At 40.2% G+C, this 26,448-nt stretch overlaps 1 protein-coding gene across 9 annotated transcripts in view; it reads left to right on the top strand.

Moving 5' to 3' along the window:
- The first annotated feature begins 252 nt into the window (after window positions 1–252).
- Zmynd11 (zinc finger MYND-type containing 11) overlaps window positions 253–26,448 on the top strand; it is a 91,031-nt gene continuing 64,835 nt past the window's right edge. For 3 of the 9 annotated variants that reach the window (XM_074056778.1, XM_074056773.1, XM_074056769.1), the window contains exon 1: window positions 253–410. The gene's annotated coding sequence lies outside the window, so the exon portion shown is untranslated. Of the gene's footprint in view, window positions 411–691; window positions 826–1,064; window positions 1,183–16,010; window positions 16,036–26,448 lie in introns of those variants that run through there. The other 6 variants (XM_074056777.1, XM_074056775.1, XM_074056774.1 and 3 more) reach the window with 4 other exon arrangements.

The following is a 26,448-nucleotide window of genomic DNA, read 5'->3' as shown; positions in this document are numbered from 1 at the left end:
CATGTTCCTGCCAGACTGATAACGGGTGGTCCTGCTCTTTTCGAAGTCCTATTTGTGTACACAAGGAACGGGACGTGAGCCTATCCCTGCGATCAGAATGAGAACTGGCTTCCTCGTTTAGGCAGCGCCAGGATGAATGCTTCTGCAACACGGTGCCATCCCGGCCCGGGCTGGGATGCAGCAGGGTCCGGCAGGTCCATCCCCCACGTCCCCGGCCGCCGCCCGGGCCGGGCCCGAGCCTAACAATGCTGCCGACGTGTCTGAGCTGTCGGGGTGCAGCGCCCCTGGCTCGAGCGCGCCAGCACGTACGTAGCTTTCACGTGTGTATTGATATGGAGTTCGCGTGTGGATCCAGAAGAATATGCTGAAACAAACTGTGGCCAGAGGCGACGAAGACAGGCCGGGGGAAGGTAGGAGCGGGCGCGCACCGGCCCCGGCCTGGGGCGGGAGGCGGCCGCGAGCCGCGCGGGCTGCGCGCAAGTCCAGCGCCCGCCGCTAGAGCCTCCCGTGCGCGGCGCGGCGCGGCCCGGCCCAGGCCCAGCTTCCCCGGCCCGGCGCGGGGGAGCCTCGAGCCCACACAATAAACTCCGGGAGCGGGAGCGGGGCCGCGGGCGGGCGGGCGGGCGGGCCGTGGGGCCGGCAGGGCCGGACGCCAACTTTCCCGGGCGCCCGCCGCGGCCCCGCACCGCCCGCAGGCCCCGCACCAACTCCGCCGCGGCCGCGCCCGGCCCCTCTCGGGCTGCAGCTCGCGGGCCACCACCCCCGCCCCCTCGCCCCCGCGGGCCCGGCTGCAACTCCGCCGCGGCCCCGCAGCGAGGACACACCGTAAGTGCGCGCGGCGGGGGCCCCCGCGCCCTCCCGGCCTCGGCCCGCACGCGCCCCGCCTGGGCCCGCCCGTGCCCCGCGCGCTCGCGGCGTCTCCGTGGGGAAGGGTTCCAAACATGGCGCCCCTCGAGCCCCGAGCCCTGCGCGCCGAGCCGGCGGCGGGGCCGGGCGGGGGGAGCCGGGAGGAGGGAGGAGGCCGGCGGGGAGGAGGAGGCGGCGGCCTGAGCGTCCCCCCCGCCCCCCGCGCCCGTCGCCGGCTCAGGCCCGAGAGGCGCCGGGCGGCGGGAAGGAGGCGGCACCGGAGGGGAGGGCCGGGCGCAGCGGCGGCGGCGGCGGCGGCGGAGCCGGAGCATAATGGTGGGGAAAGCTCGGCGGCGGCGGCGGCGGCAGCGGCGGGGCGCGGGGCGCGGGGCGGCGGGGCGGGCGCAGGCGTCCGTGGCGATGGCGCGGCCCGCGCGGTGGAGCTGCCCCGGCTGCGGCCTCACGGGCGGCGGTGGCGGTGCTGACGGCCGCTCGTCCCCCTGCCGAGCTGCCCCGGGGAGCTTTGTGGGCGGCGGGGCCCGCGGCGTTGGCGCGCCGCCTCTCGCGGGGCCGTGGTGGCCCGGGGAGGAGGCCCCGGAGGACCGCGCGGGGCCTGCTCGGGCCAGGAAGCCGCGGAGTCGCGTGAACGCCGCCCGCCGGGTCCCGCGTCGCCCGGCCGGCCAGGCCTGCGGCGCCCCGGCGCGGGCGAGGTCGGCCGGGAAGGCGGCCGGAGCGTGGGGAGGGCGGCGCGTCGGGTTGGGGCGGCGGGGCGGCGGGGCACGGCCGAGCCCCAGGCCGAAGTCCCACCGGAGCTGCGGGCCACCCGGCGGCGAGGCCGCAGCTACCTCTGCAGGTCCTCCCGGGCCTCCGGGACTGTCCTCCCGCCCACTCCGGAGAGAAGCTGCCGTGGACGCGGCTGGGGTGGGAGAGTCCGGGGAGGGGGGTGCGGCCCCGAACTTGCGCTTGCAGTGTCACCCCTCTTGCCGAGGGGGCGTGCGGGGTGTCTGTGGTTCTGATGTCGTTTTTCTGTGCGTCCGTGGTTGTGCAGCACACAGGGCCGTAAGTCGTGTGCACGAGTGGCCGCTGTCCTGTGCTCTGTACACTGCGCTCAGCCTCCCGCAGTGTCCTGTGCGGTGTGCACACCGTTTTGGGTGTCGGATAGGATGTGTGCATAGTATCTGTGCATACAGTATCTGTACACAGTGTCCAGTGTCATGAAAATTGTTACATAGTATCCGGTGTTTTCTGCAGTTTGTCTGCAGTACCCAATGTCTTAAATGGTGTGTGGGTAGTACCAGGCTTCCTGCGGGGTGTGAACCCTGTATCCAGTGTCATTTGCGTTGTGTACACAGTAACCAATGTCTTCATGTGCCGTGTGCAGGTAGAACTTGGTGTCTTGTGCAGTGTTTACACAGTATCCTTGTCACTACACTGTGTACATGCAATACTCAGTGTCCCATATGGTGTGAATATAGTACTCCATGTCATATTTGGTGTGTTCATAATACCTCGTGTCAGGTGCCTTTGTAAGCGGGAAGTAGTCAGGTGGCCCATTTGGGATCTGGCACTCTGAAGACTGTAAAGAATATACAAGGTTGTTGTGTTTTGGGAACCATTTCATTCCCCATGTTTTAAGTCCCAGGTCCTCTCTCTGCCTGTCCTGAGAGTTTTGCTTCCCACAATAAACTGTGTTGTTATGGAGGCAAGAACTTTAAAAAAATAATCGAATGGTTGGAAAGTAAGTATTTATTTTAAGCTTGAGAAATAGAATAGTTTTAGCTTGGTAATTATGGGATGCATAATCTTTTCAGATTTAGTAGTCATTGATTCTAGTTAATGGTTGGAAGTTATCAGAGACAGTATTTGGTTGTACTATAAAAGTTTACAAATTTGTGTGTTTTCTGATTGTCTTATTCAAGTAGAAGATAAAAATAAGAATTTCTGTACAGACATAACTTCTCTTTGTTTTATCCGGTGCTGGTCACATAGTAGTCAGTATTTTGTTGACTGAAAGATGATCAGGCAAGAGAATCAAAGATGGGAGGATACAGGAAATAATTATGACAGAATCAATATATGTTTGTTGCTTAACTGATTAAAAGAATTCCTGTATTTTACATGGCATCTTTCCCCCTAGATATTGTTTATGTGAAAGCCAACTCTCCCTTTTACATCCTTTTTTACATCCATTTTTCTTTTTTTTTACATCCTTTTTTACATCCATTTTTCTTTTTTTCCCCAGTTACCATTTGCAAGGTATTTAAACACACATGTGAATGTTTCTGGCTTTACAAAGAAAATCAATTAAAATGTTAAAACTGAGCTTTTTAGTTCATACTAAATATTCCTTGGGTATCTTAATGATGGTTCTCTGAGTGGATGTCATTTTGCAGGTTTCTGTAAATTGCATATGTATATTTGAACTCTCACCCTTTTGTAATCCTCCCGTCTCTTTTTTGGGTGGTTCAGGCAGGGTATAACAGAGACATTCCTTTAGGGGTTTAACATTGTAGCAGAAGTATCATATACTTCTCTGCTGTTGCTTCCTTAAAACCCTAACCCCCTAGTGTCACATTGTCATTACCTCCATTGTCCTTCAATTGAATCTTACTTGGAGGACGTCATTATCTTTAAGCAAGGTAATCCTCTTTTAAGCAAAGAGGATGTATCTTGGAGAAAAAAATGAGACAGTGAACAGTGAGGCTTAGAATTATAATAGTTAAACAAGTTTCACTGTTTGAGCACTTAACTTGAATTTAACACTGAATTTTTCTCAGGGCAATTAGTTTTTGTCCTTGCTGGGGGTGGGGGTTGTTTTGTTTGTTTGTTTTTGGTCATTGAAGAGGTAGTCAAAATGATTAAAAGCAGACTTTTGAGGCCCAGTGGCTTGACTTTGAATCTCACTTCTGTCATTTACTAGGAAAGTGGTCCTAGGCAAATTTCTTAAACTCGCCAAGTTTACCTATATGGAAAACATGGGTGATTATAATTACATCAACTCATAGGGTTATTGTGAGGATTAGATGAGTTATTAAAGCACTTGAAGCCATGCCTGGCTCATGAGAAAAGCCAAGGCTAGGTTAACACAGTTGAGCTCCTTACTACAATGCATCATTTTCTCATGGATTTAGGAAATATAGATCTTCCATCCATAGTCTCAATTTCCACACTGTGCTCTTATCCGGGCTCTCATGTTCCCAGTGAAATTCTAACCTTGAGTGATCTAGGTTGGAAGAAAGATGGCCAGAGTTCTTTTAAAATTTATCTACTGTCTTTTCTTTGTTCTATCATTAGACAGACTGTGGATTGCATACCCATCAGTATTTTTTTAAGAGCTGTCAGTAGGAAAGTTACTTCTGGGTGATAGTAGTTTTGGCATTTAACTCCAAGTACCATATACCCTAGCTTTTGAGACCTCGTGCCCACAGCATGAATTTAAATGAAATTCACAGATAATCTAAAACCTCATTCGTCATTAATTGAACTTTTGTTCTCCATGGTAGAAATTACATGTAGGAAGTGTCTATTTTTAGTTTTAAGTTGCTGTTTTGTTTCTCGTTTCTCTCTTTTTTTTCCCCTTTCAATGTATAAAGAATAGAAGGGAGGATAAAACAGTGTCATATACAGAGTATGTACTCATGATTTATGAGTCCAATTCAGAATGGTAATAATTAAACTAGTGTGGAAAGAGGTGAAGATCTTACAGTGTGGCATGCTTGCATATATGCCTAGTTTTGCTGATTTCTGTTTAACTGTCATAGCACATCTGTGAATCTCTGGTTTTTACTTTAGTTGTCTTAGAAAGTTGAAAAAACAGCATTTGTTACACTCTTCAAAGCTGTGTACCTGAAGCAAATTTAAATTTTAAATCATTGCTTCTTAATCTCTGATGAATAATACAAACAAATGAAATACACAGTGTGAGAGTTATTTTAATTATTGGTTTTAAATTAATATTTTTCTTTTTTCCACACTTGCTTCCCTGTCCATAGTGCTTCAAGTTGTAAGTGTCCTATTTCCTTGAAGCAGGCGGTCTGCATGCAGAGAAACTGCTGGCACCTCTTCATTTGATCATGATGGGAACCAATTCCTCACTAATATTTTTTTTTCTAGGAATTTCGACAAGAAATAAAAAGCAACGGCCCATACTTCTCACATAGTAACTTTGAGGTAGTTTCCTGCAGTGCCAATTGTCAGATTATCAAAATGAGTGCCGCTGTGCTTTGGTGCAGTGATTCTGTGTGGATATTAGTACCCTGGAGGGATTTCTCCAGCTTATCAATTCTCCACTAGGCTTGGTTTTTGAAATGTTTTGGGATCTACGATCTTAGAGCATAAATGAGAATTATGATAATAATACATGTCATGTACTGTAGACCTACTGTGTCTAAGCCACTGTACACTTACTCATCCACACTAAGTCCCTTAAAAACAAAACCTACATAGTACCATCTTAAAAGCATAACAATCTTCCCTTTAATTATGGAAAGTTCAAAGTTCAGTTCCTGTAGCCTTAACACTCCGCCTGCCCCCCCCCCAACTCCCAGTGCACAAGAAGAGGGCAAATTAGGTGTTTGAGAGGGAATGTGATGTATATATATAAAACAGAAGTTGAGAATCCCTGGAATAATGGGTGAATGACAGGAATGAAGATAATGGGAGATAAGACCAGATTCCCAATACAATAGCCTTTTTGAGTGATCGGAGCTCGGCTGTAATTTTCTAAACATGCACAAATGTGTTGGTGCTTCTTGTTTTCTTCTTTTCTTTCTTTCTTTCTTTCTTTTTGTGGTACTGGGGTTTGCTAGGCAGGCCTCTACCACTTGAGTGAAGCTTAAGGAAAGTGTGAGTGTACCTGCTCTTGCAGATTTTCCACTTAGACTATTCTTAAAGAGTTATAGAGTTAGTGTCTGTATTATGAAAACTTCTATTGTGAAAGACTTAATATCAAAGAAATTCTCTAAAACATAAAACACTTGGTAATTTAAAAGTATTTGTGTAGCTCATTGTATATTTGAGTAGGAAAATGCTAGATACTCAAATCATCAAATAAGTCACATACTTAATCTTTTGTGTTTTTTTTGTGTATTTTATATTCAAGAGTAGTATTTTGATACTTAGTTTGGATTTCTTTTAAGGGAAATTTAGTATTTTGGATAATTTCACAGTAACATGCAGGGTAAGAGCTGTATCATGTGTTTGATAAGACAGCAGAAGACATATTCTTATGTGCAAACAAATAATTTATTGACACTGTTAAGTTATTGTAATGACACATTTGCATTGTGTATGGAAAATTTGCTATAAAAAATACTCTGTGCACCAGAGTATTTGCTACCTAAGTGACTAAAAGCTGCCTAACTTTATGTTTAACAGAAGGACAAAGGTAATGGAGTACTGTGATATGAGTTTTTTAAGGCATCATTATAGACTCTTATCCATTTGTTCTTCAGAGAAGAGCAGGATATATGACAGATATTTTCTTATACATCAGTTGGAAAATATGTTGCTGAAAACATGTATATAAAGGTTTTTGTAAACTGAATATTTCAGTAGGTATATTGGTTTTGCTTTAAATAAATGCTTGTATAGTTGGGGTTACTCCATACTTAATCAGTTTCATAAGAGCATATTAAAATATTATATTGTGTTTTCTTACAAGTACAATATGTATAGTTTTAGAATATTTACTACTTTATTAATGCATTGTTATTTATTGAAACTTTGCTATGTGCCAGACACTTGCTAAGTGCTCAGGTGGCCAACATGAGGGTTCTTGTCATTGTGTTGTTTATTATTGAGAGTAACACCGTTACTGAAGCCCGCACAATAAAATACAACAGAGAAGAATGTGTCCAGAATGCTGTGGACATTGTAGCTAAGGCTACTCCTGAGGTCTTAACAGTGACTATTTCACGTTTACTCTGATTTGTAACTTTGATATTTGCCAGGTTAATCACTTATGCTTTTTTAAGGCAACTTTGTTATGATTAGTAATTTTTTATACTGCTCTGTTGAAAAGTAGAGCCATAGTAAAATATCAAGCATATGTTATGCTCTCCAGAGATTATTTGAGCATTTAAATGAAAAGTAGACACATTTAAAATTTTTACTGTTTTTATTTTTGCCTAATTTGGTCTGTTTATATTTAAGTAAATTTAAAATATAAATTAAAAAATGAGGGCTCTTTTTTCCTAGTTTAAGCACTTATGTGAATGTAAGAGAAAGATATGTATAAATATATTTTAATTGACTTCCATTGAGAGCTTGACACATATTAACTTGTAAAATAGCATTAAAATGCTATCTTAAAAAAGCAGGAAGATACTGTGATTTATAGCCAGAGAATCAGATTTGTATACATTTTAATTTGCCTGTGCACATTAGGTTCCTTTTAAAGTCTACTGTGTAAAATGCTGGCTTCATCACCAGCATTGTGCATGGCAGTACCTTCTTTGGTACGATTTTTAAATGGTTGCCAGTTAAGTACTTCCCATACTAGGCAACTTGTGTATTCCATGTCGTCCTCACAACAGCATCGTGAAGGAATTGTAACGATTTCATGAAAACGGTGAAGTTACTCTTGCCCAGGGTTTCAGGAATGTATCAAATTGGTTTGAATTCAAGTGCATGACTACCCAACCTAGAATCAGTTGTATTACTGTCTCGCTAAAGCCCATCAACTTCTTGGGTCTTTGTACTGATGCACCTTCATCTTCCCCAGGTACCTTTACAAATCTGCAAAAGCGCGTGAGGTAACAAATGTGGGGCCTGGCACGTAGCTTAGTGTAGAGTGCTCGGCTAGCATGTGCAAGGCCGTGGGTTCAGTCCCCAGCAAGAAAACCAGTACACTACCGCACTCACTTTACATGAAAAAACAGGAGGTGGAAAAGAAAAGGATATTGGAAAACTGGTAATCAGAACATTCCATAAATAAACTTCTGGTTAATTTCAAGTTTACTGTTAATGACAGCTAGTGATCTAAGAACAAGCATAGATAATTGGCCCGGTTCCCTTCTGTTGCTATGGCAGCTTGTATTAAAGAGAAGCTTGGCTCAGGGGCAGTGGGGAGTGGGGTACTCCTCACTCTTTATTTTAATGCTTATGTGTAGGAGAAAATGTTTGAAAATAAGCAGAATTAATTCCAACACTGAACTATTCTTGCTGTTTTAGAATGGGAAGTCACTGTCTTGAATCTTTTAATGGTCCCTCTGCTGGATAAGTTCAATTTGTATTGAAATAGCTAATATCTGGAGTGCTACTCTAAGTGCTAAAGCTTCAGATTTCTGTAGGTGTATGCCGCCATCCAAAATGAAAGAATGGAGTCACATAAGAAGCATATGGAGGGAGAAGGAGATGAGCAGAGTTGTGGTAGCCACGAATTCATTCGGAGCCAGAAGGCAGTCAGCAGCAATGTTGCTGTGGGTGTTAGATATGCTTTTCTCATTCAATAGCCTTGCAAAGATTTTTTTTTTTTTAAAGAAATAGTCTCTTAATGAAGGCCAAGCCTGACATAGCTTTCTCAACTTGAAAGCTGTTAGGAAATTTTCAGTTTTCTCTGTGTAGCTTCTTGATTTACCTGCTTATTGATCATTTTTCTGTTTCAAAAAATTTAGACAGCAGGTTTGTAATTGTCAGTTGAATTTTACCATGGAGCCCTTGTAGCCTCCATGCACCTATTTTAACTGTCCAGTATTTTCAGTAAAAAAAAGGGAGAATAATCTACTGGGAGTGTGTGATTATTTCCAATTAGAAATGTCTTTTTAAACTGTAAAGGACGTAAAGTACTAAGTTATAGCATTCTTCTTAAATGTACAGAAATAGCAAATATCAAAATGCTTGAAATTTTTTATTTTGAAATATCTACATATTTTACTGTTCTGTGCATATATGTTCCATGCATATAATCTTAAGTCTCAAGGTAGGTTGTAGTAGTAACATCTGTAATCTCTGCTAGAGATGGATAGGAGGATCCCATCTGAGGCTAACCCCAAGCAAAAAAGCATAAGACCCAAAGCAAAAAGGGCTGGGGGCATGGCTGAAGTGGAAGAGCCCTTGTCTAGCAAATGCAAGGCCTGAGTTCAACCCCAATACCATCAACAAACAAGCAAACAAAAAAACACCCAAAATGGTCACTTCTAGTCAATATTCAGGTTAGAAACTGCCATTTGATATTTAAATTTTGTTTTCTTATTAATCAAACAAAACTAATTTTAGTTCCAGTTATATTCAAGTGAATTAAAAGCTAACCAATCAGTCCAATTTAAAGTTGGACTTTATCTTGGTTTGTTTACAAATTTTAAACAAATGCTAATGAAAAATATACTAATCCAAGCCTTGTTTGCAGTAGTATTAGGACCTTTTTAAAAAAGTTTTTAACATATAATAGCTGTACAGGGGGATACATTTTGATATTTACATATGTGCTTACAATGTATCTTAGATTTATCTCCTCCACCGTTCTCCTCTTCTCCCCTTCCTCCCTCTCCCTTCTTAGAACAATTTCAACAGGTTTCATTCTTCTGTTTTCATATACAGATACAAAATACATCCACTGCATTCACCCTTATTCCCCATTTCATTGTATCTACCCACTTCCCAGTGGTACACCGCCCCCCCCCCCCAAGTTTTTGAAGTGTGTGTTGATAGTCTAAGAGGGTTTTGCTTCTGGTACTTCAAGCATGTATATATTGTACTTTAATCAAATCAACCCTTATTTGTTCTTTTATTAAGTTTTTTGGGGATTTCAGATGACAGTTGTATCCGAACTCATATTTGAAACCAAGGATGATTTAGCATACTGGTTCTCTGTCATGACTGAGCATCTGAATTACTTTTTTGTTTTTTTAAACAAAAGCATTGAATCAGCCTCTGGAGGTGGGTCTGGGCTCTTCATTTTTTAAGTTTCACTTTTAAATCTTGCCAATTTCACCTTTTTTAAAATCAGAGTGGCATGTATACCTTTTAAGAAATGTTTCTTTTTGGAATAGCTTACAGAAAGTGGTGTATTCTGTGACCTTTAGCTCTGTGACCGTTAGTGCTGTGTCTCAGTAATTCTTTTTTTAGAATCAAACCTGCTAGGGGTGTAGTTCATACACACACACAAAATAAAAATAAATGAGGTTTCCTAAAGGAAGACAATAATCAAAATAACCTGAAAAAAAAGTGCATCCCTAAAGAACACCTCAAGGCTTTTCGGATTTCTCAATAATGCATCTGTATTGCCACTGTGCTAGATCTGGGAAGATGGTTATCAAAGGTTGGTGATGTTGCCTGATGGTCTCAGATATTGCTGTAATCACAGGTTACTGGACATCATATCTAGAGATAAGTGATGTTCAGAAGATAGGCTGCTATCCAATTTGAACGTTCCAGTAATTTGACTGGAAAGCAGCAGCATTCGTGTCCTTGCTTGTCTTATGGTAATCTTTCCAGGATTCTTCATACTGATAGATAGAAGACAAACTTGCAAGTCTCCCTGGAGCCGTCAACCAGCCATCTCTGGATTACATCTACCATCAGTTGGGAGGCCTCCTGAGAAAGTTGTTCTGGCTTCCCTCCCTTCCTCTGGCTACCACCCTCTTTATCCTTGGCCTTTATATGGACCCAGTGATTTTTGATATTCTTCCAGGTTCAAGGCCATTTCCTTGTATAGGTTGTTCTGCTTATGTGGACTTCCACAGGAGTAGATTCACAGTCTTTGAGCTGAGTATCAGAAGAGCGTGCCTAACTTCCTTTGCTCTGAGAAGAAGTCCTTGAACTATGCGACTCACTGTTGTCCAACCACAACTCTCCTCAGTAGCTGCGTTTTCCACACAGGCATTTGGAGGCACCATAAGGATCCTAGGACCAAGGCAGTGCCTAATGATTTCCACAGATTTCCCTGATTTCTCTTTAATACAGTGTTCAGAATCTTCCACCCAGGCACATGGCAGATGGGTTTCAAAGGAAACAGAGGAAGGAGTTTTAGGACATGACCAGCACTGTAGATGAGTGTTCAGCAGGTGTGTCAGAGTGTGGTCACTTGCTTTTCTGACTGTATTGCCCAGCCCTGTTCACAGTGGGTTTCCCACTGGTGGTGATGTTCTCAAGCGCTCACCCAGTTGCATCCCAAGCAACAATGTGCAAAGTTTTGTCTTTTTAAATAGTGTAGTCAGATTTTCTTAAGTGTATACAATTTTTAGTTTTAGATTAGATACATTCAAGAATTGTATTCTTATTTACTGCTGTTAGAATTGTGTTTAAAAGAGAATGTTCTTTAAAAATTGAACCTTGAATATGCACATATGAATAAACAAAACAAAAAAAAATGGACCTTAAATAGCAGTGGGAAATTTTTAGATGGATAGAACTGTTGGGGTCAGTATTTGTTCTTAAGTAGCAGGACCCTTTCCCTGACTGACTCTAAATGTTATGAACAATAGGAAGGAAAGAGAATCTGAAGTCTGATTCCTAGAATGTAATTAATTGATTTGGGAAAATTAGAATTCTGTGAAAAGAAAGGCTAAACTGAACCCTGGCCCCTCTGATCTCTGACCTTTGTCTTCTCAGCTCTGTGAAACCTAGGATGCTTTTGAGTTCTGTGTTACTGCAGTATGTCCTGGAAAGTACAAAAAGGATAGATGAGGTAAAGGCCGTCCACACTCATTTTCCTTCCCTCTGGGATTATACTCCTGTCAGGACATGTTAGGGTTTGTTCTTAGCTTAACTTTATAGTTTTATCCTCCGCTGGTTCCCTAACTAAATTTTTACTTCAATCAGCCATTCTGTTTTTTCTTTCAGCAAGTTTTTTTGAATACACAATTTTAGCACTAGTATATTAAATAATCAGCTTAATATTCCACTTAAAGTTTGTTGGCATTTGAGGTCCTTGTCAAGGTTCACCTACTCCATCTTGCTGCCATCATCCCAGAGATTGGATCGCTGTTTAATTTACATCGTTTGAAATTTCCATTAACAAGTTCTTACTTTTATGTAGCCATTTATTGTTATTTAAGCTCATTCACTGTAATTGTCTTACCAGTTCTTTGACCTGAGGAGACTCACCTTTCAAATTTCATAAAAATACCTAGTATGGTGCTGTATACAAAGTAGTAGGTCGCTCACATGAATGCAGAGATAGCCAAAAGAAAGAGCTCTTTATCTTTGCAGCGCTTTTACAGTGTGGGCAAAACCTAGATTCTGGGTGAATTTAGCCTTGGTAGTCTCTGCAGCGTGGCAGAAGGAAGCAAACCGTGGAACTGATGGGATCACTGTAGGTTCCTGGGAACCAGCATGTATGTTCACTTAGCTCTCCTCTGATTAGACATTCTTCCACTTTCCATAAAGGCTGACTTAAACTTTCCTTGTGTTCTTTCTCACACACCTCCTCTCTCCCCTACCCCCATTCTTGGAGCCAACATTAGCCACTTCTCAGGAAGAGAGAGAAGCCATGACTAGGAGGTAACCTGTTTTACTCCAGATCTGCAAATATACCTGCACTCACTGTCATCTACATTTGTCATTCTCTTCACTTGTGTTCTATGGAACATCCAGAAACCCCTCATCTGTTTTTTGTTTTTTTCAATCCACTTTGAAGCTGGTTCATTTTCATTTGCATTCAGATGTATTCAGACACTTCCCATTATTACAAAATGAAAGCAAATAAAAACCAAACCAATCAAAAACAAGAACAAAAAATCTTTTCTGAACTGTCTATCCATTTCCCAGGCTTTCTTTCCTCCCTTTCATAATCTCTCTCCTCTATAAATATTCATCAAAAGAATATCTTTGTTTCTCTACTTCACTGGTTCTCACACTACCCCAGTGCAGCTCCACCCCCGACTATGCTGTGGAAACTGCTCCAGGCAGTCACTCATGACCTCTGAGCTACAGGCCTCATTTTGCTTTACTTTTCAGCACCATGTACACACAGTTGGTCATTCCCTCCTGGAACACTCCTTTTTGTTTGTTTGTTTGTTTCTATAATGCTACACTATTTTGCTTTTCTTTATATTCTTTGGCTGCTTCTGTGTTTCCACAGAAAAATGCCTATTCTGCTACCTAGAATTAAACATGAAGTGTCTCGGAGCTCTGCCCTGGAACTCCTTTCTTTACTCTCTGTCTTCATCCAGAATGGCATCCCTGTTTATGATTTCAGCTACCACCAGCCTGGTAGTAACTACTGTATTGACTAGGATGCTATCAGTTCCAACATGCAGAGAACCTTGATTCAGACAGTCAGTAAGCATCATGATCCTTAGAATCTCATGTTATTGTGAGTCCAGAGGAAGGATGGACTCCAAGTAATACAACCAGCAGTTCAAAGGACCTGTTTTCTATGTTGCATTCTACCACTCTCATCGCCAGCTTTATTCCGAGGTTAGTCCCTCAAGATTGCAAGGTGGCTGCATCAGTTTGGGGCATCATATTTGACCCAACCATATTCTGAAGCAACTGGGAGCCTTTTGAGGAACTTTTTAGGAGCTAGGAAACCTAGCTCCAAAGTACCCATAGGACACTTCTCCCACCTTGAGTCACATGGCAGTTGCTGATTATCAGCAGGAAAGGGTAGTGCCGTTCTCATGACTGGCACAGACTAACCTTGTGAACCTTATAACCACTGGGAGCCTAGTCAATTTCCTTCACCAAAAATTCTTCAGGGACTTCCTGTTGCCCTTAAAGGTCCAAGTCCTTTATAATGGCTTATCAAATTCTATAATTTCATAAGACTCCTGGGTGCCTGCTGCAGCTTTGTCTGGGGCTGCAGTGTTTATTTGGTCCAACCTTGCTGGCTTATGTTAACTGTCCCAGAGGCCTCTGATTCAGTGTCACTTCTCCACAGAAGTCTGTATTGGTTCTTCAAGCCAGGTGATAGAACTTGGCCTCCTGTCTAGCACCGTCAGCTCCCAAAGCTCCTGTACTCAAAACAACCAAAATTGTTACTTAATGCAAATAAATGTTGACCAATTGATTAAGTTGCCTAGGTGTTCTCTTATAGAATCGTTTAGAGAATTGATGGTACAGGTCTATAAATGTCCTTTAGTCAGTTACTTGTGGTTAAAATCAGTGCTGTAGATGCTCAGATAGCATTTATATTAGTTTATTAGGTTACAGTTTTTAAAATGTCAATATTTAGAGTTCATTTTTGGAAAAAAGATACATGATAGGCATAACCAATTCTATTAAGTTATATTTTCACACTTGTGTATTAAATTCTGGGCTTGTCTTAGTTTGTATGGGAACTAATGTTATACTTTATCAAGTCTTATTTCAAATAGATATAATGTCACTTGGGAGAAGGGCAGTTAACCAATTGTGAGTAGAGGAAGGCTGTAACAGTCTAATAACATAACATTTTCAGTCTGATTTCTCTTCCTTTCTTATGGAACTCTGCTCCTCATTCAATAGAGTCATCACTTCTTAGCTTACTCATCCCATCCTCAAAAATAGTGAAGCAGAATGTTTGAGAAATGTAGCGTGAAGTGAAGGAAATTGTCGCCAGGGTTTGCCCCTTTAGCCTGAAAGCCTATGCATGTGAGCTAGCTTTAAATATTAGCCATGCCTTGGATTGTGGGCATTTTTAATGCTGATGAGAGGGGGTTATTTTAGAAAATAACTTGCCTTTATAAACCACAAATAATAATGATATATTTTAGTTTGCTTGTGACTAATTCTTTTCTCCTCCACAGAACCACCAAGTTTGTCCCTAGACTTCAGAATCCTTCTCAACACAGCACCCTAAGGCAGTCATTACAAATCAGTTAGAAATGTGAAGTGAGACCAAACCTATTTGCCATACCTTTTCAAAATTGTAGGAGACACATTTTAACCAAAGTAAAACTCAAGTATTTCAGAACACTATGCTGCAGTAGTGGTAGGATTTGGCAGTTGAGCCAGGGAAAGTGCCGGCTTTATTGCACACACAGTGTCAGTGTCTGCTGTTGCTGAGTCTTCACAATGTGTACAATAATTATCAAATTTTAAAAATGGGTTCATATTTAACAAAGTATTGTAAACATTACCAAAGATATTATAAACTTTGAGATCTCCATCAACTCAGTAAGGCAATAATACCAGAACTAAAATTAGATGAGAATGTGTTCCGCAGACCCAGCCAGATGTAAGTGTCAGCCTGGAAGCTGCTGGATGCTGGAAGGCATCTTGCTGGTGCAAGAACAGGAGTCTGGGGCTGCATGCTCTCACCCACTGTGTGGATCTGCTGTGTTTGTCTACAAAGTAGTCATAGGACTTCCTTGTTCTTTCTGTTGTCCATTCATTATTTCTCCAGGTAGTAAAATGAAGCTTTCTCCATTATAGTGTAACTTTTATATGGAATGATAAATGAGAGTGTGGTAATTCTCATGTGGTCAAAGTCTAAATATAATTTCTTTGGTCTAATTTCAGGAATTAAATAAAAAGTTACCATTGTAAATGTCAATGTATTAGGGAAAGGGAGGTCAGTGCAGGTTGAGATCCACCTGGGTCTTGGTGGAAGTTACTGTTACTGCTAATGTGCATAAATGTGCACACTTTTATTTGAGTTCTCTTCCTGCCTCTTAAGTTCATTCAGACATTTTTAAGGCATGTGTTGGTTTTGCATCTGAGCAGATCAACTCATTTCTTGTCTCTCTGCACTTGAATATCTTTAGTGTGGTACTTATATGAAATATGGGATTGTTATGTGCTATTTTCTTCAGATTTTGTGAGAAACTTCTTGAAAAAATATTTGAGAAGTGAAGCATTCTGGTTAATTTAGCATAGACTAGTGTAGTTGCCATGTAATAAATGAAGGGCCAATTAAAACAAATTTTTAGTAAAAATACTTGTATGTCCTATTTCTTAACCTTCTTAAGTTCCCAGAAGGCAGTGGTTATGTCATTTAACTCATTAGAAAATAATGTTATGAGCAGATCACAGGACAGCAGTGATCCCCTTCTAGTTGGCTGTGGCTCCGTTGGAAGTATCCATCTTCTTCATCTGCCTCTTTAAAATGGTTTTCAGAATGAAAATGTTATAAATATGGCTATTCAGCATATTAAAAAGTGAAGAATATATTATTTTAGTGTAGTTATAATGGGTTTTCCTTGTCACCATAGTTATGTCTATAAAGTCACCACACACACTTACTGAGTGGAGGTCAGGGATGCCAATCATCGTCCTTTGATTCCCAGGATGGCTGCAGAATCAGGAATCACCTGGCCTCATTAGGTATGGCTGAAATTTTGCTGCATAGTCTATTTAAGCACATATGGGCATTTACAATATATGTTAGATGTCCAGTCACATTTTAAGAATTTTTTATTATTTATTTATTTATTTTTGTTCATTTATTCACATGTGCATACATTGTTTGGGTCATTTCTCCACCTTGTCCCCCTCTCCCACCTTTCCCCCCCTCCCCTCCTCAGTTTCAGGCAGGTCCCGTTCTGCCCTTGTGACTAATTTTGTTGAAGAATTTTTCAATGCTTAAGTCACTTATTTACAAAATTTATTTTCAGAACACCATGTTTTCAAACTAGGTGCATCAGGCATTCCTATATTTGAGTGTTTTATTCACAAGTCCTGGACCTGTAAGCTATGTAGAAAGTCTTCTCCACTGTGACTAACTTCTTAGCAGCACATACTGTATGCTTCAGTGTAAGTCAGTTTCTGTTCACAGATATGCTGTGTACTTTTGCTTAAAAGCCTCCATTTAAGTAAAAGCAAAGCTGAAAAACCACTTTCAGATAATGTGAAACCCACAAATTTGGGAAGTAAGACTAGCGGGTCATATTTATCTGAGAGGCAGCATTTGTTGAGTAGAAAATTTTGATTTTTTGGTCTGAGTTTTCATAAACAGTGAAATTGTGATTCAGAATGCTTATTGAAAAAAAGCAAAAGTAAACAGCCAAATTAAAAATACGAACAAAAATACCTCTCAGTTACTCTTTAGGATACTGTAGGCGAGACCACCTCACTGACCTTTGAGAATTGGCTGTGTACTCTCTTTATTTCTTTGATATTTCTGGTTTTAGAAAGAGTCAAATTTGTTTTAAATGAATTACATAATTTACATGTATGCATTATTATTTTTTGTTAAGGGTAAGTTGCTCTGAACATTTGGTACCTAGGTCTTGGGAATTTGAGGAAAATGATTTAGATTTAAAATATATGGCAAAAAATTAATAAATTACTGTAACAAAAGATTCATATAATGCTATTTTTAAATGCTTAGAAATTTCCAAAATAGTAATTTTTTTTTAAAAAGTTGGTTAAATCAGTACAACAGCTACTTTCTTATGGGTAGGGAAGTTAGAGGAAGGACAATATATTTTAAAATAACATAGTTTAAAAAATCAATAATGATAGTTTGAAAGTACTTTGTAAGTTGGTTATCTTTAATAGAAGATATAAAAATAGTCCTCTGCTGACTCCCCACTTGAACAAAGTAACATGTATAGTTGGCTTTGGTGACTGCTTTGTTTGTGGCATTCAGTGATTTAAGTGCTGCACCCATCATCACTAATTCAGGAACATTTCCACTACCCCCAGAGAAAAACCCCAAATCCAGTGGCAGTCTCTCCCCACTCCCTTCTCACGCTAGCCCCAGAAACCACTAATCTACTTTCTGTCTCCAGGGATTCCCATTCTGGGCATTTCATTTAAACAGGATCATACAAGGTTGGTCCTTTGTGTCTGGCTTCTTTCATTTAGCGTATGTTTGTAAGGCTTATCCATGTTGTAGCATAAATCAGTACTTCATTCCTGTGTGTGTGTGTGTGTGTGTGTGTGTATAGTGTGTGGTGTGTGGTGTGAGGTAGGGTCTTGCTATGTACGCCAGATTGGCCTGAAACTCATGATCTCCTGTTTCTGCTTCCCAAGTGCTGGGATTACAGGTGTGGACCATCACTCATGGCCCACTTCATTCCTTTTTAGGATGTTTGATGGACATTTGGATTATCTCCAGGTTTCACTTCTGTGTGAACATAGGTTTTTAACTCTCCTTGGCATTTGAATAGGAGTTGGATTGCTGGGACCTGTAGTAAGTCTGTTTTCCTTTTTGTAAGCAGCTGCACTGTTTTATAATCCCACCAGCAATGTGTGATACTACATTTTGGCCATACTTGTTATTGTCTTAATTTTTTTTTGTTGTCACAACTATCCAAATGGCTGTAAATGGTGTCTTATAATTTTGATTTGTATTCCGCTAAATGACTACTGATGGTGAGAATCTTTTTTTGTGTTTCTTGACCATTTGTGTATTTTTTGGGGAAAATTACTATTCACATCCTTTGTCTATGCTTTATTTGAGGTATTTGTCTTTTTGTTGTTGAGTTATAAGACTTTTAAAAGTATATTCTGAACAAAAGTTCTTTCTGAGGTCTGTGATTTGCAACTATTTTTGACCATTCTGTAGTTGTCTTTTCACTTTCTTGATGATGTCCTTTGATATACAAAAGTTTTTAATTTTGATGAAGTTCACTTTATTTTTTCTTTAGTTGCATTTGGCATGACTCCCTCATTCATGTTTATTGCTGTGTCGTAGTCCACTGCACACATGCCCAATAATGTCCAACCAGTTTCTCATTTACATGATTACAAATAGTGCTACAAAGTGACTTTGTACGTGCATTTTTCCCTGTGAGCTCACTGGGTCACAGTAAATGTATATGCAATTTTGCTGGTTATTACTATATTCCCCTTTATAAAAACTGTGATGTTTTGTGTTCCCACTAGTGGTATGTGCAAATTCATGTTTCTCTATAGCTTGGACAATAGGGCATATTGTCAGCTCTTCTAGTTTTGCTAGTCCAGTACTTAGAAACAGTATATTAAGTGTAGTTTAAAAATTGCTTTTTTAATTTTGAGAGAACTCATAAGTTTGTAGGTCTTTTGCATTATGTTTTCTGCCTCTCCAAATATTTTGCTCATTTTTTTCTTTTGGGATTTTTGGCTTTTTCTGAAGTTTTAGAGTTACATTTGTGGTATGTTTTCTTATTGAACTTGTCATTTATATTGTACATTTTGGATGTGCAAAAGAATTCTGAGACTGAGTCTGTAGTCCTGGAGCTTGCTGTGTAGCCCAGGTGAGCCTTGAACTTGTGAACCTTCTGCCTCAACCTCCCAAGTGCTGGGATTACCGGTGTGTGCCACCTCTCCCAGTTTGGACATGTAAAAGTTTTAATCTTGCTGCTTGTTTACATTTTATATTTTTGTTTTTGATGATGGTTGGTTGTAGTGGTAGTCAGGTTAATCAGTTTTGCTTCTGGATCTTGAGTCATATGGGAAAAATATTTCCACTGTCTGCTTTAATGAAATTTACCTATGCATCCTTATAGTACGTGATGATTTCAGTGTTCTGACTCTTGATTGTATTCTACATACCTTTGAGGTCTCTGGATACACAATCATAACCTGTGCTATCTGCAAATGGAAATGGTTTTACTTTTTTCCCCAACAGTTTTTCCTCTGATTACCTTTTCTTATGCAATATCCGTAGTGGCATATCATAAGAATGGATCTAGTGAGGATTCTTAGCTTTTCCTTGTTAGCAGAAAGTTTCCTAACATTTCCTCGTACTCTGATAGCTTTGAGGTTAATATGTGTAACTTAAAGCACTATCCCTTAGTTCTTATTTGTTGAGTGTGTTCACAAGAAAGTGCGTTGAATTTTGTCAAGTGTTTTTCCAGCATTGCAAAAGTGATTGTGTCTCCCTGGATCTTCACATTTTGTATCTGTTGTATTTCCTGCAGTAAAGCATCTCTATTTTTAATGCACTGTTGATTGCATTTGCCGGAATTTTACTTTAGATTTTTGTATGATATTAGCTAATTTGTTGTTTGTATGTTTATTGGAATAGGAATTTTTTGATGTGTCTAAAGTAAAACTGGTGCAGTTTTTTGCTCCATGGAGACACCTCCTGGTGTCATCCTTTTTCTCTGACATGGACTAGAATTTATTCAAGGTCTACTAAAAAGCTTTGGTTTAGCAACTCCTTTTGCCTACTTCCTGTGTTGAGTCCTGTTTCCTGAGCAAGATAAGATCTCAGGCCTTCGTTTCTCTTGGTTTACTGATTCATTTTGGTTCTTCCTCCTCCCTCAGAATTCAGAAAGTGCTCATCCATCATTCTTTAACTTCTACATCTTTACTAGGAAATCTGGTACCAGTTCACTCTAAGACCTCTTCGAGCCAGCCACCACCACCTTAAAGCTTGGAAATCCTGCTTCTTGCTTCTAGTGTTCAGATCTTTGAGCTTACATGTGTGCATTGGCTTTCCTTCTGATCGTATGTTGGGCATTTGACCCTTTCATTTGTAAATACCCTTTTTTTCAGTAACATGTACTTTTCTTGAATGTTTTTCTCTCCTCCATTTTCTCTTTTGAAACTCTTCTTACTCAGAAATCGTATCACCCTAAATTTCTTTCCTCTTTGTCCCTTACTGTGTAATTCTTGTCTTTTTGTTCTGCTTTTTGGGCAATTGCCTCAAGTTTATCTTCTAGCCCTTTAACTGATTAACTCAATTTGTTATTTGTCATATTTTAAGTTTTCCTGACTATTCTTATTTGTAATATCCTGTTTATGGTTTATAAATCCAATTCCATTTCTTAACTCTTCCATGATGTTAATTTTATATATTTTGAAGATGTTTACCATTCTTGCATTTTCTCATTTGAGTTCCCCCCCTCTAATGTGGCTTCTTTCTCTCATACTGAGAAGCTACTTTTAAATGTGTAGTGGTCCTTGGCTCTTCATAGTTAAGGGAGAGATACTAGAAAGCTAACTGGAAATCATGTAGGCTTTACTGTGGGCATGCAAGGTGGCCATAAGTCTTTTTCTTTAGGTTCTTTCAAATGTCAACATCTGAAGATCCTTTTCTGGAAACATTTAGTTGTCCAAAAAGATATTATTTAGACTCTTTGGTCTTTTTCCTGAGCCTGAGGTCAAGCATCAGGAACTAAGAAGGGACTACCAACTCTTCACATTATATGGGTTTTTTTACTTAACCCTGGTGCCCCTCCTGACCAGCCTGTTTGAAATCACTGCAAGTTCTGTCTGTCTGCTGAGATCCTGTTGAAATCCACTGCTGACTCTGAGCCCTGGCTGCTACATGGATCCAATATACCTCTTCCTCTCTTCATGCTACTTCTTTCCCACTGCTCCCAGCCACTGTCCTTTCTGCACCTCAGACGTGCTGGGTTCTTTCTTAGTTATGTCTCTGCATATGCTTCCCCTTCATATAACTGCCTGAAACAGTTATAACATCTCCAATCCAAAATAAGAAACAGTTAAAGTGCTGACATGAAAAATTCCACACCTGACTTCAGGTGATGAATTGCAGTCAAAATGCAGGCAACACAAAAATTATTTTTAGGTTATGTATATAACCTAAAAAACACAATGTATAAAACACAAATGGTTTCATGTTTAGACTTGGGTCTCATTCCCAAGACACTTTCTGAAAGTATCTTAAATGCTTTTGGTCTCAAGTATTGAGGGTAAGGGGTACCCAACCTGTTTATTATCACCTTAAATTCTTATACTAGGCAGGCTCCGTTATTTTATGCTGTGGATACAAGCAACTTCTAAGTCTCAGTGGCTTAAAACAAAGATTCTTGCTCATACTCCACAAGCTCCATAGATTGGCAAGGAGGTATGCTGTGCTTTTCCTCACTCAGCCACCACCAGGGGGGCACTGCCCTACCTGTGGTGTAAAGAAAAACACAACATAGCAAATCATAATGAGATTCTTAAATCCCCCAATGTGGAGGTGGCATAAATTAGTTTTACTTGTATCCCATCACTGAGTCTAGTCATATGGCCACACCTAATCTCAGTTCAGTGGGGAAGTGCAATCCTACTGGTGCGTGAGACAACTAAAAATATTTGGTAAGTGTCACTAATGACTACCATAGCAACCTGACCATGCAGTCTGAAGTAGTCCCCCCATGGTAGCCATGGACAATTTACTTTCAACAACCATGCCAAGTCCACTCAGTCAGGAAAGAACAGAGTCACTAACAGATGGCACTGGGATAACTTGGTTAATACATGTAAAAATAAATGAAACTGGACCCCCATCTCACCCTTTGTGCAAAAACTAACTCAAAATGGACCAATGACCAAAATGTAAAAACCAGAGTGCTAAAATTCTTGGAAGAAAAGATACAGGTAATCTTCATGACTTTTGATTTTATAGTAGATTCTCAGGTAAGACAAAAAAAGTATTAGCAACAAAAGAGAAAATAGATAAATTATACTTCATTAAAATTAAAATCTTTTTGTGTATCAAAGGACAGTATCAAGAGAGGGTAAAGAGCCCAGCACCCAGGAAGCTGAGCAGGAGCTTCAGAAGACTGGCCTGGGCTACATTGTGAGAACCTGCTCAAAAATAAAAGCACAAAAAAGAAACAGAAATGGTAAAGACAACCTATAGAATGGTGAAACTGTTTACAAAAGGATTAATTAATATCTAGAATTTATGTATTTATATATATATATCACAACTTAACAAAAATAGCAATCCAGTTTTAAAAAATGAGCAAAGGACTTGACTAGACATTTCTCCAATAGAAAGCTACAAATTCCCAATAAGTACATGAAAAAGTGCTCAACCGTTAGTCATTGGGGGAAATTTAAATCAAAAGTACAATGAGATACTATTTCACACCTGTGGGTATGGTTTAACCATAAGAAAGAGAAAGTGAAAAGCAGTGTTTGCAGTGATGTGGAGAAGGTGGAATGCTAGTACATTTCTGGTGAACTGTAAAATGGTGCAGCTGCTCTGGAAAATAATTTGTGTTTCCCTTAAAAAGTTAAACATGGAATTACAGTGTAATCTAGTAATACCCCTCAAAGAAATTGAAGCAGACACTTATTGTATGTTCATCTGCAAGTAAATGAAGTGCAATATACATGTGCAAAGGAATATTATTAAAATGTATTATTATATGTAAAGGAATTGAAGACCTGATGCCTGCCACAACGTGGGTGAACCCTGAAAACATGATGCCAAGGGAACTAAGTCCCCCACAAAAGGACACATATTGTCTGTGTGATTCCACTTGTGAAATATCTTGAGTATGCAGATTCATAGAAATAGAAAGTAGGTTTGAGGAGCTGGGGGAGGGAAAATGGGGAATCATTACTTAATGGTTAATAGAGTTGAGGGTGATAAAAGTTTTACAATAGATATTGGTGATAGTTAAAAAACATTAATACATAAATGTAATACATGTCACTAAACTGAATACCTGGAAATGGTTAAGATGGCAAGTTTTATGTCACATGCATTTTATCTCTTTTAAAAATTAAGAATGTTACATATTGAAAACCATTGAATTATGTATTTCAGATTTTGGAATTACAATGTATGGGATTTGTAGATCAATAAATCTGCTTAAAAAATAAAAGGTTAACAGTTTTCCTGCCCATCATTTTATTTTACAAACTATTCTTTCAACTCTAAAGTCTGGAAATACCCTTTTGATTTACAAGTTTATGATTTGAATGTGTTTTGCCCCTTCTAAAATTCATATTGAAGCTTAATCCTTATTTTGAAATATTAACAGGGGAGAAACTTAATCTGGCTGCGTTCCCCAGAGATGGGCCTTGGGAGGTAATTAGGATGAGATAAGGTCCTGGGGCGGGGCCCCTGGGGAATACTGGTGGTTTTACAGGAAGAGGAACGATCTCGTGCAGGCACTGCCCCTCACCATGAGATCCTGCACTGTCTAGGGACTCTACTACTAAGAAGGCCAGCAGCAGATGCAGGCTCTCCACGTTGGAACAGAACAGTGAGTCAAAGTAGGCTTTTCTTTATAACTTACCCAGTCTGTTGTATTGGTTTATTAGCCACAGAAGACAGACTAAATCACTTCACTTTTTAAAAAAGAGAAGCATTTTCAAAAGCCCTATAAAGGGTTCGGTGCAACCTGTTTTGCTGTCAGGAACTTTGAAGGGTATATACTATTATTTCCTATTTTTAATTTAATATACTTTGCTTAAAACAAACAAACAAAAACCCAGCAGTAGATCTCCTTAAGTCCTCTGTGCTGTGAATTGTCCGCATGTGGAAAGTGGATGCCTTCTGATGGTGCTGGAGGTTCCTGATGAAGGATTGTTCAGATTTACCCTTCTGAAGACCTAGCAGCCAATCATTTGTTACTTTTATAGACTAGCTTTATTCCTTCTCCCCATCCTATAAAAACTTTTTAAAATGTAGTAAAATACACATAAAACTTAGCATTTGTGCATATAATTCCACATAAACACATTCACAATATTGTGTACCATCACCACCATCCATCTGCATGACTCTGCTCAACCTGTGAAACTGAAACTCTACACTTACCAAGTAGTGACTCTCTAGTCTCCCTTCCCTCCAACTTCTGGCGGCCACCAACTCATTTCTTAGTATCTCAGGCTTGACTAGGGAGTATTCAGTCAGTATGTATATCTACTTTTCTGTTAGGGACACTAAGAAGGTTTAAAACATGACATGCTTGTAAAAAGTGATGATACAGCCAGGTGCTGGTGGCTCACAGCTGTAATCCTGTCTCCTTGGAAGGCTGAGATCAGGACAACTGAGGTTTGAGATCAGCCTAGCAAGTTGTCTTTAAGACCCTCATCTCCAAAATAACTAGAACAAAATGGACTGGCACTGTGGCTCAAGTGGTAGAGTGCCTGCTTTGCAAGTGTGAAGATGTGAGTTCAAACCCCAGTCCCCCCAAGGCAATATATATTGTTGGGTAGACAATACTCACATGTGAAATAATTACATAGAATCAACAGTAACATAGAATTACAGTTGTACTTTTTATATACATAGTTTGCATATGTAAGTTTTAATGAAATTCTGAAGCACTATTAAAAGATAAAAGGACAAAAGAAATGAATGCTAATGATATCCATAAGAATTTAAAATCTGATTAAGAATGAATCACATTTTGCTGGTAAAGAAAGAAATCTTTGAGCAAATCATGCAGGTTCATTTGGTTGCCTCTTTGGAAAAACATTGTCATCTCATTTAGTATCATAAGAAATCCCACTTTTCCAGTAAGGAGCTTCTGAGTCACTATTCTGTCCTAATAACAAATAAAAAGATAAACTCACCAAAAAATAACTCTTAGATCTGCCAGAGAATTGAGGCAACACAGAGCAAGCTGCTGTACCAAAAATTGACTAGCCAGGTGGATACAAAGTATAGAAATAGGTAGAATCAAAACCCACAAGCAGAGAAACCTGAACTGAATTCAAGTTGTGTGGACAACTATGAGAATTAAAAACTCCAGGAGAACCCAGCTATAGAGGGGCTCCCCACATGTTTCTGAGTGGATCTCATGTGAATATCAGAGAAAAATCCTTTGTGTTTTTGGTACGTGGAGAGGGGGGAGGGGGGATGGAGTGGGTTGAGGGGAGGAAGAACCTTCCTCAAATATGCCAGAGTTTTATGTTCTTAACAAGACCTGCCCTCAGAAGAAACTATTTTAGGCTTCCTCAGGTTAGGTGCCTAAACAGCCCAGGTGTTATCAGAGCTCAAAATACCTGAGGGAAGGTAAATACCCAACTCCAGTCTCTACTAGCCCTCCTGTCCCACATGAGGGAGGAAAATGCCCGAAGAAGTACACCGGGGCATATCATACTCAAGTGTTAGAAAACTTGCCAGCAATGAGCAATTACAATTTAAAATAAAAACACATTCCCAGTTACACTAGTACCCCCAAAATGGACACTCAAGTAGAAATCTAGTACAATATGTACAAGATCTATGTGAGGAAGTTTTAAAGTCTGATGATAGTAATGGAAGAACTAAATAAATGATGAGACAGTCCATGTTCCTGGATAGGAGGGATCAGTATTGCCAAGACATCCATTCTTTTCACTTTGATATATAGGTTTAATGCAGCACCAGTCAAAATCTGAGCAAGTTACTCTATATAGCCAGGGAAAAGATGCAGACTAGTCAACATAACATTGAAGAACAAAGTCAGAGGATTGATAATATCCAATGTAAGACTTACTGTGAAACGATGGTAATCAGTATTTATTGAATACAGCAGTTAACTTGAAAGAACAAAGAAATTAGTGGAACAGAATAGAAGGCCCAGAAATAGGCTCATATAGTCAACCGAACTCTGACCAAGCAGCCAAGGCAACACACTGGAGCAAAGATAGTTTTTTCAAGAAATGGTGCTGGAACTTTGGCAACAACTGTAAGAAGTGAGTTTAAATGCCTCTTTCCAAAAAACTAACTGAGATTGGATCATAGACTGAAGTGTAAAATGCAAGGATATTAAACTCCTGGAAAGTAGCAAGAGAAAAGCTACACGACCTTGGGTCTGGTGATGTTTCAGATACAACCCAACAGCACAGGATTGATGAAAGAAAGAATCGATAAACCGGACTCTATTAAAGTTTAAAATTCCTACTGTGCGAAAAACAAAGGCTAGAGAATGAGAACACAAGGCACAGGCTAGGAGAAAATTTTTCCAAAAGATGACTCTGCGAAGGACTTTAACCAAAATCAACAAGGAACATTTAAAACTCAACAATAAGAAAATGAACAACCCTATTTAGAAATCGGCAAAAGTCCTGGATGGACATCTTACAAAAGCAGATAAGAAGATGAAAAATAAACATAAA

This window comes from Castor canadensis, chromosome 15 (genome assembly GCF_047511655.1).
Source record: "Castor canadensis chromosome 15, mCasCan1.hap1v2, whole genome shotgun sequence".
In the NCBI taxonomy this organism is placed as follows: Eukaryota; Metazoa; Chordata; class Mammalia; order Rodentia; family Castoridae; genus Castor; species Castor canadensis.
The sequence above is the reverse complement of the archived record's forward strand: the minus strand, read 5'-3'. Positions and strand labels throughout refer to the sequence as shown.